A 5606-nucleotide genomic window follows, 5' to 3' on the forward strand; every position below is an offset into this window, starting at 1 on the left:
CTCTCTCTATATATATATATATATATATATATATATATATATATATATATATATATATATATATATATATATATATATATATATATATACATATATACATATATATATATATATATATATATATATATACTAGTCATTTACTTGTGCAAAGCAGCGGACGACAAATAGTTTGTTTCGACGATTAGTTTATACACTAACCATGATCACTGTCTTATCACTCTAGTAATGTACATGTGCGATGCGGTAGCCATTTATAATATCTTTTGGCGATTAGTTTTCATGCATCGAGTAGATTTCTTTTAAAGCATGTATTGAGTTAGAAATAAAAGTACTTGTTGTATGGGTTAAGTTAATACTTTGTGGTTTTTTTGGTAAAATAAGAATATGTTGTGTTTTAGGCAAAAAAAAAAAAACACTTTTATCATTGTATTTCGTGTTTTTTTGTGATCACAATCCAAATAAGAAAATTTGGTTTTTATAATCGCATAATTCGGTTTTTTTTTTTTTTTTTTTGTGTTTTGAAAAAATAAAAATTTTATTTCTGAATTAAAAAAAGATGAATGACATGGACTTTGCTATTCATATATATTTTTTAATGGCATGGTTTTTGGGTTAAAATATATGTTTTTTTCAACCTCCTAGAAATGTACCATTTTTTTAGGGTGATCATAATACCTAGAAAATCCAAACCAAAAACAAATCTAATGGTTACCATAATAACCAGAAAATTCGAACCAAAACAAATTTAATGGTTACAACCGGCTCATTATAACCAAACCGTCGTTTAAACTAGGGATGAGATTTAGAACCGGAAAACCGGATCGGAACCGGAACCGTTAGAACCGGAATACGTAGAACTGGGTCCGGTTCCGGGTTTAAAAATTGGCTTTATCCGGGTTCTGGGTAATCCGGGTTTGAGTCTATCGGGTCCGGGTAAACCGAGTCTAAAAACCGGAACCGGTTTTTGGAACCGGAACCACTTTTAGGGCTGGAACCGGTTTTTGTGAAACGTTTAAAAGATGCATATCTTATTCGTTTCAACTCCAATTGACATACGGTTTTTTCCAACATGTAGTTTAGAGTTTGTACATGATTCTAGACTATAAATTTTTCATTTTTAGTTTTATATTCATTGACTTACAGTCCTCCAAAGTCGAGATATCAAAGCTGAAAGTTTTTAGTTTTTCAGTTTTTTTGTATTCGGTGAAAGTTTTAACACATACATATCTAATTCGTTTGAAGTCGGATTGACATGTGGTTTTTTCCAACTTCTAGTTTACAGTTTGTACATGAGTTTAGACTATAATTTTGTCATTTTTGGTTTAATATTCAATGATTTACAGTCCTCCGAAGTCGGGATATCAAAACTGAAAATTTTCAACTTTTCAGCTATTTGTTTTTGTACTTTGTATTATGTGAAAATATTAACACAAACATATCTCATTCGTTTTAAAGTCGGATTGACATGCAGGTTTTTCTAGAGTGTATTTTAGAGTTTGTACATAATTTTAGACTATAATTTTGTTAATTTTGGTTTCGTATTCAATGAGTTACAGTCTCCCAAAGTTGGTATATCAATATGAAAATTTTCAAAGTTCAACCCACTAAGTAGTAAGTAATTACCAAAAAATTCCGTTTTTTCCGGTTCTAAACCCACTTTATCCGGTTCCAACCTACCCACTTTGATGTTTCCGAGTTTTCCGGTTCTAAACCCACTTTACCCGGAACTAAACCCGGAACCGAACCGGAACCGGTTCCTATATACCGGTCCGGTTTCTAGTTCTATAAAATCCCATTGACCGGTTCCGGGTTTTCCAGGTCCGGGTCCATCCGGTCCGAGTTTGGACCCACTTTCATCCCTAGTTTAAACTGACAATTTTGTTTCTCTTTTTGTTAATTGATATGTAACAGTTTAGTTACGATTTTATTAGGAATCCGAACCATTATAAATCAAACCAATAAAATTGACATTTAACATACGACTACAATTAACATACGAACCACTATAAACCAAACCAATAAAATTGCTTATATATAAAAAGTTATTAGGGTATAGTCCAATTAAAAATTTACAAATAATCCACTGGTGTCCGTGAGTAACATACGACTACAATTGACATTTGACACTTTGTCGGCACACTGTAGATAAATTTACTTCAAATATATTTCTTCAAAGTTTCAAGAGTTGTTTTAAACTTTTCATATAATTCACAATCAGTGTTTGCCACTTTTCCTTATTCATTGAATGAGAAGAAATTAGAAGGAATTATTCAAGAATTGTTCCTTATTCATGATTCAAGAATATTTACTCTTTAATTTGAGATTGGGTGCAAGTGGTTGCTTCAATCAGATTGAAGTACATTTTGCATTTTTTTCTAAACATTTATGTTATTTTTCAAAGTTATCAACTATGTAGAATTTTCATATTTTTGGAAAGCACCAGTTTCATTCATAGCAACATAGTGAACATACTTGGTAAAGACTAAAGAGCATCCAATATGCACCTGATGCAGTTGGGTATTTGGGTATTTGGGTATTTGGATCAAAGGGGTATCTGTAATACTGGGGACAAAAAATTAATTTGTAAATCAACTTCTAAGAGGCTATTTATCAGAAAAAAGAAAAAAAAACTTGTCACCTAAATTTTAAAATCTTAAACCTTGTTTTTTTTTTCTCACAATATACAATCACTCATTCCAGTCCAATCCATTTTTGCACAATATCACACCCAATTGATTATGATATTCACACACATACATATCCAAACATACACTCACATACTTTACAACACATTGACTTCACCTTTAAGTGTTATGTTTTCATCTTTAGAAGGGGATTATCTCTCTATCTTGCATGACTCAATCAACTCCAGAACTTGCCCAAACACCACAAGCCTTAGTGTCAACCATGGTGTCTATAGAAGAAAGAAATAAATGTTACAGGTTTATATATGTTATAGAATGATGCCCGCTTTCATACCTTGACTGTGCTTCTAAAGAATTGACTTCCATTTTTATTTTATATTGTAGTCTCCATGCCATCAAATTCTTATTTAAAATCAATCACTGCAATGGTAAGGTAGAATTAATGACTATTGGTTTCAAAGAGCATGTTCAAACTGCATTTGTTTCATTCCTAAAGCTTGATACGTCGCCATTACTAACGGTACAAAAGAATGGCTTGTAGATGTTACACATTAGCTTTGTTGAATTTTAATTAAATCTTGATAAATATCAAGACCCTAGAAATATTGAATCAACAAATTTTGAACTAATCCTAATAAGATTTAGTTCATATAAATGGTTAAGAAACCCAAATATATTCATAAATATGTTAAGGGTTCCATTTAATGGTTTTACATATTCTTTTATCCTAACCAATAACCCATCTACAACTCAAAAAAAAAATAGACCTGATTCCATCATTTGTGTACATACCTTTTTTTCTTGTGTATAACAAGAATCTTAAATAACAAAAAAAAATAATAATGTACCTCCTAAATTATATTCAAGGCTTTCATTGCAACAACCTGAAACAACAAAAAAGGAATGGTGAATATAATATACCATTGTTAGAAACATTGTTAATGATAGCAAGTTGTAAGTATCAGGATATACATCCCCATGGTAATTTGTTGGGATCCCAGTCATGTCATAATAAATAGAACTGGCTCTGTGAAATATCATCAACAGCAAATCAAAACATTAACTTCAATTGATTCCATAATAAAAAAACAAACAAATCCTAAAAAGAAAGTACAAAACTTAAACCAGTATAAAGGGGATATGAAGAATCTAAGAGAGGAGAAGTGGTTGGGTACAACGGCTTCTGATTGATTGTAGTGAGTGATGGTGGTGGTGTAGAGGAGAAGGGGATACGAATACGATGAGTTTTAGGGGAAGAAACCCTATAAATGAAACTCCTACATCAAAATATCACAAGAATCAAAATCATGTCGTTTCCAAAATCAGAATAAGAAAGGAACTAACAAATAAATAAAGAAACTGATGTCTAGAGAGGAAATGTATCTACCTAAAATCAAAATATTTCAACCTCTAGGTTAAGGATCTAGAAGCTCTCGGAAGTCAGATAACCTGAATATTTGCATTTGAATAGTCGATCCCAACTAAAGTTTGTTTCTATCTTGTAATCTCACAAATACACCCAAATCTGTTATAAGATGCTTCAAGTTTCCTGTTATTTAATAAAAACTGAAAATATAAAGGTAATAATAAAAATCATCAATACTTCTTTTACATAACAACTAAGAATACATTTCATATTTAAATTGATTGCATATGAAAAGGAAAGGGAAAATGGGGATTTAACCTGCATCTGTTGGAGACGAACATGATTCAGGAAATAATGAAAAGGGGAGAAAATGGAGGAAATAGCAACTCACAACAGATTGGCGATGGTGGCGACAAATGCTTTCTCCAACTCCATCTCTCTTGATTTATCTTCTCTGCGATCGAATGAGAGAGAAGAGAAGGAGGGTGATTCCAGATCCACCAATGGGGTTGGGTTGACGGTGGATGGTGGTGATGGTTATGGCGGAAACACCAACACTACCTCACATACCTAAGAATCCAAAGAAGAGAGAAACAGGGTAAAGGCTGACAAGGGATAGTGGTGGTGAATGGTTTTGATGGTCGTGGTGGCTAGCGCTTGTGAGGGTTTTTGGAGAGTAGCAATTGGAAGAGATGAAGGTCGTGACAGTGATTGTGGATTGTGGAGACGTTGAAGGAGGTGATGGATTGTGGCGACCCATGGAGATTGTATGTGTGAAATTAGGGAGAGGAAGATCAAAGGTGGTGTGTTGAGGCTAGGGTTTATTAGATTGAAGATGAGAATTTGGAGAGATAGAGGGTTTTCGATTTTGAAATTGAGATCCAAGAATGAAGAAAACGGAAAGGTTGGATGTGCGGATATTTGGCCAGATCTCGGGAGTCAAACAGACTCGATCAGGGGATTAAGGGATTGGGTCAAAATATGCATTAGGTAATTGTATATTAGGCTTACTAGGTTTAAAACCTGTGGAGACCACGGTTAAGAAAGAAAAATAATATATTTAATTCAAAATCTTAAGGGCTAATCAAATATTTAAAAAAATTATTCACTATAAAGATAGAAACTTTGTTAGTTAGTTTATAATTTTGTTTTAAAATAAATATATACACCGTTATGAATATCCAATTTACGTTTTGCAAGTGTCGATATTTCATAAAAGCACGAGTTTGTATGATACAATATATATATTTTTGTATATTGACGTATTTTGTGGAATCTATTATTTAATACTAATATTTAACAAATTCCACAAAATACGTCAGTATACAAAAATATATATCGTATCATACAAACTCGTGCTTTTTGTATAGTGATGTATTTGAAAGTTTAGTCTGATGTATTTTTGTATACTTATGTATTTTAGGGAAATTGATTGAAAATTTTGTTTATCTAAAAACTCTAAAAAGATATAATGAAAAATAAAACCAAGAAACCTGCGTAATTTATTTTATTTTTTATTTTTTCTTGCAATATGATGTATTAAAACTCTAAAAAATATATAATGAAAAATAATTGCTTAAACTTGTGTTGGTTGT

The 5606-nt window shown here is 31.8% G+C and overlaps 1 long non-coding RNA gene across 3 annotated transcripts; it reads right to left on the reverse strand.

Moving 5' to 3' along the window:
• Nucleotides 1-2622: 2622 nt before the first annotated feature.
• Nucleotides 2623-4944, reverse strand: LOC145103223 (uncharacterized). 3 transcript variants are annotated; one of them, XR_013706406.1, is made up of 5 exons: nt 4403-4944; nt 4033-4194; nt 3494-3922; nt 2980-3065; nt 2624-2914 (listed from the first exon to the last, which is right to left on the reverse strand). It is a non-coding gene; the product is annotated as an uncharacterized LOC145103223 (long non-coding RNA). The 3 variants fall into 3 exon arrangements; XR_013706405.1 differs by having other exon boundaries at nt 2623-3065; nt 4403-4942; XR_013706404.1 differs by lacking the exons at nt 2624-2914; nt 2980-3065 and having other exon boundaries at nt 3082-3922; nt 4403-4937.
• Between the last annotated feature and the right edge of the window lie 662 nt (nt 4945-5606).

This window comes from Lactuca serriola, chromosome 4 (assembly GCF_051521515.1).
Source record: "Lactuca serriola cultivar US96UC23 chromosome 4, Lser_US96UC23_V15, whole genome shotgun sequence".
NCBI lineage: Eukaryota > Viridiplantae > Streptophyta > Magnoliopsida > Asterales > Asteraceae > Lactuca > Lactuca serriola.